This window comes from Periplaneta americana, chromosome 4 (assembly GCF_040183065.1).
Source record: "Periplaneta americana isolate PAMFEO1 chromosome 4, P.americana_PAMFEO1_priV1, whole genome shotgun sequence".
Taxonomy (NCBI): domain Eukaryota; kingdom Metazoa; phylum Arthropoda; class Insecta; order Blattodea; family Blattidae; genus Periplaneta; species Periplaneta americana.
In genome coordinates this window covers 9,711,749-9,722,569 of record NC_091120.1, presented here as the reverse complement: position 1 = coordinate 9,722,569, position 10,821 = coordinate 9,711,749, and the positions used below count along the sequence as shown (strand labels likewise).

The 10,821-nt window shown below is 34.1% G+C and overlaps 1 protein-coding gene across 3 annotated transcripts in view; it reads left to right on the top strand.

Moving 5' to 3' along the window:
- The first annotated feature begins 354 nt into the window (after positions 1-354).
- Positions 355-10,821, top strand: part of LOC138697518 (hexosaminidase D-like) — a 942,328-nt gene continuing 931,861 nt past the window's right edge. For 2 of the 3 annotated variants that reach the window (XM_069822823.1, XM_069822822.1), the window contains exon 1: positions 374-691. The gene's annotated coding sequence lies outside the window, so the exon portion shown is untranslated. Of the gene's footprint in view, positions 692-10,821 lie in introns of all 3 variants that reach the window. The other variant, XM_069822821.1, reaches the window with a different exon arrangement.

The window sequence follows — 10,821 nt, the reverse complement described above, 5'->3', positions numbered from 1 at the left end:
CCTAGAATCAAACCGTGGACTCCTAATACGTTATCAGTATGATAATGTGAGAAGTCTGAAGCTAGAAATTCAGGTAGGAAGTTAAACGCGACTCCTATAAGATTCTTGCTTTTATTTCCTTCAGGCAATAAAGATGACTTTCCTGCTACATCTGTGTAGATCACATAAAAGTATTATCACATTGTAAACAACGTAAGCATGCTTTTGTTCGCAGGACGTCCGTTAAAAGCTCAAAACACAAATTTGTACGTCGATAACGTGTTATGTTGCTAGTGTCATTTGTAGCGTTGGTGTTGGCTATTCTGTTGGACACGAGTGGCAACGAAAGGTAACCGAGGTTGGCCGATCGTGAGACGCCAGGGAGGACCCCTGTCCCAGTCGTTGCTTGAACTGTATTGTGTGTAGTATGGCATCGGAAAGGTGCAGTACAGAAGGTCTTTGTGTTGCGTCCAGTTGTACATACCTTGCTACTGTTGTTGATTAGCGATATCACTACACGTGAATGTGCACGCAGCTGTCATCTTCTTCTCACTTTCGTACGTGTGATGTGACTTAAATGTGCATTAGTGTGTTAGTCAAATTAATGAAGTTTTTTGGAACAATTCCCTCTCTACATCCAAGATTTCACTGCAGCTTTTCTACCTAGATTTCTTGTTGGTGTTAGTAGGACAATCTCCGTGCTAATTTGAAGGTAAGGTGAATTAAAGTGTGTATAATTATTGCTATATTTTCAATAAATGTAATTTGAAATACATTTTAACGTTTCTGTTAATGCTGTATTATAATAAAGAAAACAAAATATCGCGTTGTGAAGATGCTAGGTGAACCTTGAGAAACAGTAGACGTTTAGACGTGTTGTTCAATAAAACTGGTTTTATGTCGTAAGGTTCATTTCTGTTACGTAGTTACGTTGCGTGTATTTATCGTAATCCACGGAATTTTTTATAGCTTATTCGCGTTACAAAATAATTGTTCTAACAATCAAATGCTGCAATACGCATGCATATTTCAAATTGAAATATTGCATATTACTTAAATTTAATTATGTATATTCTTAATATGAAGTGATGCACATATCATTACCGAAGTAAAATGTATAAACAAATGACTGTGACGTAAGATTGTCTTTTTTTATAATAATAAGATAATATTTACATAAACATCACATTTTAATTTCATCTATTCAGTATAATATATTAAACGTATATTAAAGTACCCAGTAAAAATCTATTTTTTTTAAATAGTATTTTATTCCATACTGTTGTCACCGATATATAGGGTGATTCACGAGGATTTACCGTCACTTACGGAGCATATTTCCGAAGACATTCTAGGCATGAAATGTCATTTATACATATGTCCTAATCTCAATATTTTCAGAGTTACACTAATTTGAAGTTGTTAGTAAAATACAGTACCTCTTTTCTTTAGTTTTAAGGGTAAAATAATATTACAAGTAGAGAATGAACTATTCAGAAGTATCATTTCTTTAATTTGCTAGTGTTCTGAAGCTAAAAATGTGTTGTGAATTGCATTGTACAGATTTTGTTTTCTAATTTTTAACTAAAATTACATTATTCTTACGCACTTTCACAAAAATTGTTACAAATCATACGAGTTCAGGAACTTGATTCTTTACAGTTTAATTGTGCATCCTAATGTACAATCTTGAAGAATTTACAAGACTGGCTGATTTGTAATAATTGTTGTGATAAATGCGTAAGAAAATGTAATTTAGTAGTTGAAAATAATAAAAAAAAATCTGTACGAAGGAACTATGGAATTCACAACACATTTCTAGCCTCAGAATACTAGCTAATTAAAGAAATGATACTCTTGAATAGTTCATTCTACTCCTGTAATATTTTTTTTTTTACTCTTAAAACTAAAGAATAATGGTATTTTACGAACAACTTCAAATTAATGTAACTCTGAAAATATTGAAATTAGGACAAATGTTTATATGACATTTGTTATTCAGAATGTCTTCGGAAATAATCTCCGTAAGTGACGGTAAATCCTCGTGAATCGCCCTATGTTACTGCTGGTCTTATGTTATGGGTATTTTTGTTGTTGCTAAACTTGATATTGTTGGGTCTACTACTACTACTACTACTACTACTACTACTACTACTACTACTACTACTACTACTACTACTACCATTGCTACTTTTTCTTCTATTACTACCACTATTGATATTACTGCTCAGCTACTACTACTCCTACTGTTGCTGCTGCTACTGTTTATGACATATTGTTGTTACTTTTTCTGTTATGATTTGCTATGTGTCCTACAACTAACATTGTTACTACAGTAACTAGTACCACTACTGTCACTACTACTACTACTACTACTACTACTACTACTACTACTACTACTACTACTACTACTATTAGGTGGCCCGGGTTCGAATCCCGGTCGGGGCAAGTTACCTGGTTGAGGTTTTTTCCGGGGTTTTCCCTCAACCCAATACGAGCAAATGCTGGGTAACTTTCGGTGCTGGACCCCGGACTCATTTCACCGGCATTATCACCTTCATTTTAATTCAGACGCTAAATAACCTAGATGTTGATACAGCGTCGTAAAATAACCCAATAAAAAAACTACTACTATTACTACTACTGCATATGACTCTATATATGCTATTACTTTTTCTGTTACAATTTGCTGTGTGCTATTGCTAATATTATTACAGTAAATAGTACCACTATTATTACTACTACTACTACTACTACTACTACTACTACTACTACTACTACCATTGCTACTTTTTCTTCTATTACTACCACTATTGATATTACTGCTGCTACTACTACTACTACTACTACTCCTACTGTTGCTGCTGCTACTGTTTATGCACATTGTTGCTACTTTTTCTGTTATGATTTGCTATGTGTCCTACAGCTAACATTGTTACTACTACTATAAATGCTGCTATTACTTTTTCTGTTACGATTTGCTGTGTGCTATTGCTAATATTATTACAGTAACTAGTACCGTTACCACTATTGCTACTACTGCAGACGTGGACAAATTATTATCAAAATTGGAGATTTTTATTATATATTTTTACAAAGTATGATTCTTCAATTTAGACTACAGTTGACATCTTTGCGTATTTCCAAATTATTAGAAAAATCGAAGATTTGTATTTATATTTTTACAAAATTTCACTCTTCAATTTAGACTACAATTTATATTTTTGCATATTTACAAATTATTAGCAAAAGTGAAGATTTTTTTTGTACATTTTTACAAAATTCGACTCATCAATTTGGACTATAGGTGACATTTTGGATATTTCCAAATTATTAGCAAAACTGGAGATTTATTATTATATATTTTTTACAAAATTTGACCCTTCACTTTAGAATGAAGTTGACATTTTTGCATATTTACAAATTATTAGCAAAATTGAAGATTTCGTTATATATATATATTTTACAAAATTTGACTCTTCAATTTAGAATAGCCTACATTTGACATTTTGCATATTTCTATCTATTGTCATGACAGAAATACGCAAAATTGTCAACTGTAGTCTAAATTGAAAAGTCAAATTTTGTAAATAGAATTATCATAAAAATCGTCAATTTTGTTAATAATTTGTCCACGTCTGTACTACTACTACTACTACTACTACTACTACTACTACTACTACTACTATTACTATTACTATTACTACAACCTTCACAGACCTCCCGACGTGGTCTGTCTGGAGTTACACTTGTACTTGGATTCAAACCCCACTCTAGATTATTGTTTTTTTTTTTTTCGAGCTTTTCCCCTGCTTCAAGACGGACGCCAGGTGAACTTAATTCCTTGACGAATCATCGGATTTGTCCCGCGAAAATACCATGCCGCGTTGACAATGTCATCGACGTTAAATAGCCACTCTGTTGATGAACGTCGTTAAACCAGTTAAAACACTACTACTACTACTACTACTACTACTACTACTACTACTACTACTACTACTACTACTACTACTACTACCATTGCTACTTTTTCTTCTATTATTACCACTATTGATATTACTGCTGCTGCTGCTGCTGCTGCTACTACTACTACTACTACTACTACTACTACTACTACAATTACTCCTACTGTTGCTGCTGCTACTGTTTATGACACATTGTTGCTACTTTTTCTGTTACGATTTGCTGTGTGCTATTGCTAATATTATTGCAGTAACTAGTACCGTTACCACTATTACTACTACTACTACTACTACTACTACTACTACTACTACTACTACTACCACTATTACCATTGCTACTTTTTCTTCTATTACTACCACTATTGATATTACTGCTGCTACTACTACTACTATTACTCCTACTGTTGCTGCTGCTACTGTTTATGACACATTGTTGCTACTTTTTCTGTTACGATTTTCTGTGTGCTATTGCTAATATTATTACAGTAACTAGTACCGTTACCACTATTGCTACTACTACTACTACTACTACTACTACTACTACTACTACTACAACCTTCACAGACCTCCCGACGTGGTCTGTCTGGAGTTACACTTGTACTTGGATTCAAACCCCACTCTAGATTATTGTTTTTTTATTCGAGCTTTTCCCCTGCTTCAAGACGGACGCCAGGTGAACTTAATTCCTTGACGAATAATCGGATTTATCCTGCGAAAATACTATGCGGCGTTGACGCTAAATAGCTACTCTGTTGATGAACGTCTTTAAACCAATTAAACACTACTACTACTACTACTACTACTACTACTACTACTACTACTACTACTACTACAATCATCGTTAGCTATCATGACTATCACCGCCACCATACTGAAACATTGCTATTATGACAGAAACAGTTTTAAATACACTATGGGTGTTAAATATAGCCTACCTGTGTAACTCGAAGTTTCGGTAGACAAAATAGTGCGTCAGTAGAGTAACCTTGCGTGTATAAAAGATATCAGTATTATAAATTTTATTTAGTGCTTAGTGCGTTAAATGAAGTACCCTCGAGTTGCGAGGGATGAAAGGGGGCGGAAAGGGAAGAGAACTCTCCCCGTATGAATTTTATCTACTTTTATATTATCGTCCATGTTCCCAGTCTGATCCCCTGCTCTGGCTTCAGCCTGTTGTAAGCTAAGGTGCCCGCTTGTACGTACATTCCTCCCCCCTCCCCCTGGCCACCGCTACCTGTTTGTTCGCCCCATTTGAATGCTCGACGTGCCGCTTGCTTGCTCCTTTTTCCTCCCCTGTACTCACATCTTCCACTGGTAATTGTAACCTCATAATTGTGAAATTAAAGTGGTCCGACTCTGTGTCTATAATCGCCTGATCGTGGTGACTTTGATATTGGGGTCATATTTGTGTGTTTTTTTTTTTAAACACTTCGGTAGCAATGAACATTTTATTTGCATTTTAATAAGTAGGATGGAGTTAAAACCTTCTTTTCTAAAGTTTTGCATTTCATTTAGGCACTTAATATATATTTAGTAGGTTATTTTACGACGCTTTATCAACATCTTAGGTTATTTAGCGTCTGAATGAGATGAAGGTGGTAATGACGGTGAAATGAGTCCGGGGTCTAGCACCGAAAGTTACCCAGCATTTGCTCATATGCACTTAATATTAACAGGAAATATTGATGGTGGTGGTGGTGGTGGTTATCGTAAAATTTCGTTTACCTTCACTGTACATAGATTAAAGTGTATAATCCGAGCCTATCCTTAGATCTTTCTTACGTTAAAGAGTAGTACTGTATTATCTCTGAGCCAAAAAGGTACTATAAATCTGTGAAAAATAGACTAGTATTTTCCTATCGGCCTCTAGATATGGAGGGTAGCTGTGAATATACTGAGTAAGTAGTCGCGGACAGCCGATGAGGGGTGGTCCTCCAGCTTGGGAGTTGGACAAAGGGCTAACAACCCATCACCGTAAAAAACAGCTTGTTACGAATCCTTCAAATAAGCCTCGGAATGGGAAAGTTTCAACTCCATTCTACTTATTAATACTTACTTACTTAATTACTTACTTACTGGTTTTTAAGGAACCCGAAGGTTCATTGCCGCCCTCACATAAGCCCGCCATAGGTCCCTATCCTGAGCAAGATCAATCCATTCTCTATCATCAAATCCCACCTCCCTCAAACCTAACAACCCATCACCGTAAAAAACAGCTTGTTACGAATCCTTCAAATAAGCCTCGGAATGGGAAAGTTTCAACTCCATTCTACTTATTAATACTTACTTACTTACTGGCTTTTAAGGAACCCGAAGGTTCATTGCCGCCCTCACATAAGCCCGCCATAGGTCCCTATCCTGAGCAAGATCAATCCATTCTCTATCATCATATCCCACCTCCCTCAAATCCATTTTAATATTATCTTCCCATCTACGTCTCGGCCTCCCTAAAGGTCTTTTTCCCTCCGGCCTCCCAACTAACACTCTATATGCATTTCTGGATTCGCTCATACGTGCTACATGCCCTGCCCATCTCAAACGTCTGGATTTAATGTTCCTAATTACGTCAGGTGAAGAATACAATGCGTGCAGTTCTGCGTTGTGTAACTTTCTCCATTCTCCTGTAACTTCATCCCTTTTAGCCCCAAATATTTTCCTAAGCACCTTATTCTCAAACACCCTTAACCTATGTTCCTCTCTCAAAGTGAGAGTCCAAGTTTCACAACCATACAGAACAACCGGTAATATAACTGTTTTATAAATTCCAACTTTCAGATTTTTTGACAGCAGACTGGATGACAAAAGTTTCTCAACCGAATAACACCACACATTTCCCATATAAGAGAAAATTATTTCCTGTAGAAATAGGTAAAAGACCCTAGACTGTGTTGTTGATGTAGGTCTTTAAAATATATCGGGAAAAGAATCATGCGGATATTTAAATAATTGTACTCGTATATTTTATTACGTAAATGCTCTACAGTTATAAAAAAACTTGTGCAAATTTGAGATTACTTTTACAGATAATTATTAGGTACTTTAATATTCTGAACAGTGTTTTATAAAGTGTAATGTGTGTATATTAAGCATAAAAAGTTTTGTTGACTTTTATAGTAAATGAGAAAATAAACAAATGAATTTCACTAAATTTTTGCAGGCCAATGGTGCAGGCCCTCAACGCTATTTTATTTGGAGTATGTCGTTGAAGAGAAAAATTACCTAATACCATCACACTTTCCTTGCATTCAAACACAATTTACGTAAATATGAATATGGCAGCAGTGCGGATATTAATTAACAGCTGATGCTGTGTGTTAATTTTGTATAACAGTATATAATGCGATGTAGAGCCCGGAAATTAATGCAAAAACAAATACTGCACTGTGCAAGCTCATACACACAACAACATTTATCAAAGTGTACTCTATATTTAAATAAATAAATGCAATTAATTTTGGAGTACAGTAGTATGAATCGTTCACACCTTCTTAACACCGAAAAGACTTTTATACGCTTAAACCTTTATTACTATAGAATGGACAGAAAATACAATGAAAACCGTGTCAGTAAATAAATTTAAGTTATTCTCTGTCATTGCGATATGTATTGATGGTCATTCTGACGTTTTTCTCTCAGCAGTTTATACGTTTCTCACCAATGAAAATTTATAATATTAAATGCAGTGAATAGGGACGAATTTTTACTATTTTTTACTTCTTCGTGTCAAAGAGTAAATATATTAAGGGGAGTGGGTAGTGATTCCTATGCGATTGAAACAGTCCGATACAAAAGTTTAGTTCAATATTTCTAGGGTTTTAGTGCTCAGAGTGGAATAAAAATTTCCATGCTTATACAACCAATCATTCTGAATTCAGTGGCATAAAAGACAACTAAATAGTTCCGTATTCGAGTGCAAAATAAAGGCCCTAACCGATAACCTCTTTTTCCACTTTGCTAAGTGTACCTCATTCTTCAGGTGCACATTACTTGCTACAATCTTGACTAATATACTTTGTATTTTGTTAAGTTATCAAGTAATGTATATTGTAAATTCTAAAGCAAAATTTAGTTAAATGCTTCACCCCTAGTGAAACAGAAAAAATATTGAACTTTGTTTAACAATTTTTGCAATTTTTTTTCAATGCGTATATATTTTTTTCTCGTGTTATGTGTGTCACATTCTTAAACCCGTAGGTCTACTGTGTAGAACATAGCCTGCAGAAAACGCTGTAAAAATTTCATGTAAATTGATTCAGTAGTTTCAGAGAAAAATGCACTTGTTTGAAAAACGTCAACTTATGGAAAATTGCATTTAAAACGGAATGAAGTATGAATTAGATGCACCGCCAAATTTAAAGAGATCATTTAAAGGGCTTATCTGAAGAAATACCCCCACAAATTTATATTATTTTAAAGAGGAAGTTTTGTACTCTTTTTTTTAACACAAAAAAAATCGAATTTTTCACCTCTAATCACTACCTGGTTCCCTTAATAAGAGTGTTTATTTGTTCACTCTTATAAATAAAAACATAAACAATATTAATATTATATTTATTCTTTTACACAAAGAAATGAAACATAGTAAATATATGTCCCTATTCACCCCATTTTACGGTATCGATTTTTTTTAAGTAAAACCTTCATTACGTGTTACAAGGTTTGTTACTCTGACTCACTCACTTACTTACTTACTTACTTACTTTTAAGGAACCCGGAGGTTCATTGCCGCCCTCACATAAGCCCGCCATTGGTCCCTATCCTGAGCAAGACCAATCCAGTCTCTATCATTATATCCAACCTACCTCAAATCCATTTTAATATTATCCTCCCATCTACGTCTCGGCCTCCCCAAAGGTCTTTTTCCCTCCGGCCTCCCAACTAACACTCTATATGTATTTCTGGATTCACCCATACGTGCTACATGCCCTTACCATCTCAAATGTCTGGATTTAATGTTCCTAATTATGTCTGGTGAAGAATACATCACCGTAAAAACAACTTGTTACGCAACCTTCAAATAAGCCTCGGAATGGGACTTCAGCTGCTTGTCTATGCGGATGACGTAATATGTTAGGAGAAAATCCACAAACGATTAGGGAAAACACGGGAATTTTACTTGAAGCAAGTAAAGAGATAGGTTTGGAAGTAAATCCCGAAAAGACAAAGTATATGATTATGTCTCGTGACGAGAATATTGTACGAATTGGAAATATAAAAATTGGAAATTTATCCTTTGAACAGGTGGAAAAATTCAAATACCTGAGAGCAACAGTAACAAATATAAATGATACTCGGGAGGAAATTAAACACAGAATAAATATGGGAAATGCCTGTTATTATTCGGTTGAGAAGCTTTTATCATCCAGTCTGCTGTCAAAAAATCTGAAAGTTAGAATTTATAAAACAGTTATATTACCGGTTGTTCTGTATGGTTGTGAAACTTGGATTCTCACTTTGAGAAAGGGACATAGGTTAAGGGTGTTTGAGAATAAGGTGCTTAAGAAAATATTTGGGGCTAAGAGGTATGAAGTTACAGGAGAATGGAGAAAGTTACCCTTACTCACACATTGAAGAAAAGAAAAATAGTAGAATCTTATATTGTCCTTAAGTAGGTTTGAAATAGAGCTGAAAAGGGTGATAATGATAGCAGAAACTGTGAAGCAGTAAAGTATATCTTTCAGTATTTGAATAAAAATAGAAATTTTGTTTTAGATTTTTAATAACTTTGAATTACTTTCTATTAATAAATTGTGTTGAACAATGCATGTAAAATTATGTATTCATTTAAAAAATCTAAATTAATATGTACTATGTATGAAGGATATAGTTTTTGAGCTTGGGCAAAAATATAGAAACTGAAAACAGAGAAAAATGGAGTTAAACAGCAGTGACTGTAGGGGATTTGAAGCGCGTACACTTTTGAAAATGTCTGCCAAAACAAGTGTTGTAATTGGCTAAGTCTCTGAAATTTTGCGAGGTGCATCTGTAAGCATCGAAATAATTTGTTAAGAGTAAAAACGAAAAATTGATATTATTCGTGAAAAATTTCATTATTTCACTTTAGTGTACCATTAAAATCCATTGCCATCGGTCGAGTTTGAAACCACAAGCACCGGATTTATCGGCCATCATTGTAACAGCGGACGATAATATTATCGGTAAAATGGATAGAAAATGAATATAGACCTAACTTCAGTGCCTTAACAGTGAAACATGAATTTCTTAAATATTATCTCACACAAAATTATGTATATTGTTATTTTACTTCTGACAGCATAAAGGCAACCTCGTTCTCCTGTATTTACTGATGACTAGAGCCAAGATACGTATGCAAATGCATATTCTTTCTGGCCAGTTGAAAATCGTGTAACATTTTTAGGCCTTCACATGTTTTGAACGTCAGTGATGACGAATATGCGAAGTTTCAGACTTCTTGCATATAATAAACTATTGTGAATTTATTATTATAGCATGCATTCAGAATTATGTTGCATAAAGGTGATTTATATTCGTATGCTGATGATCTGTTTTACTTTATAGTTGAAAAACTTGGACTGACGCTTATTACAATGCTAATTGCCGCTTAAAATTAATAAAATAAATGGTTCGATTTAAATTCATTTGTAATTAATAGAGATAAAACAATAGCTATCCCATTTTCTTTAAATAATAAAGGTAATAAACCAATTTCATCTATACTACAAATTAAAATACATAATTCTGATTGTTCCGATATAAATTGCAATTGTTCAGTTATTAATGAAGTTAATGAGGTTGAATACTTAGGTATAATTATTGATAATAATTTAAAATGGAATAATCATATTCATTATATTTGTAATAAATTACGTAAAACATTATATTACTTTGTTATTCTAAG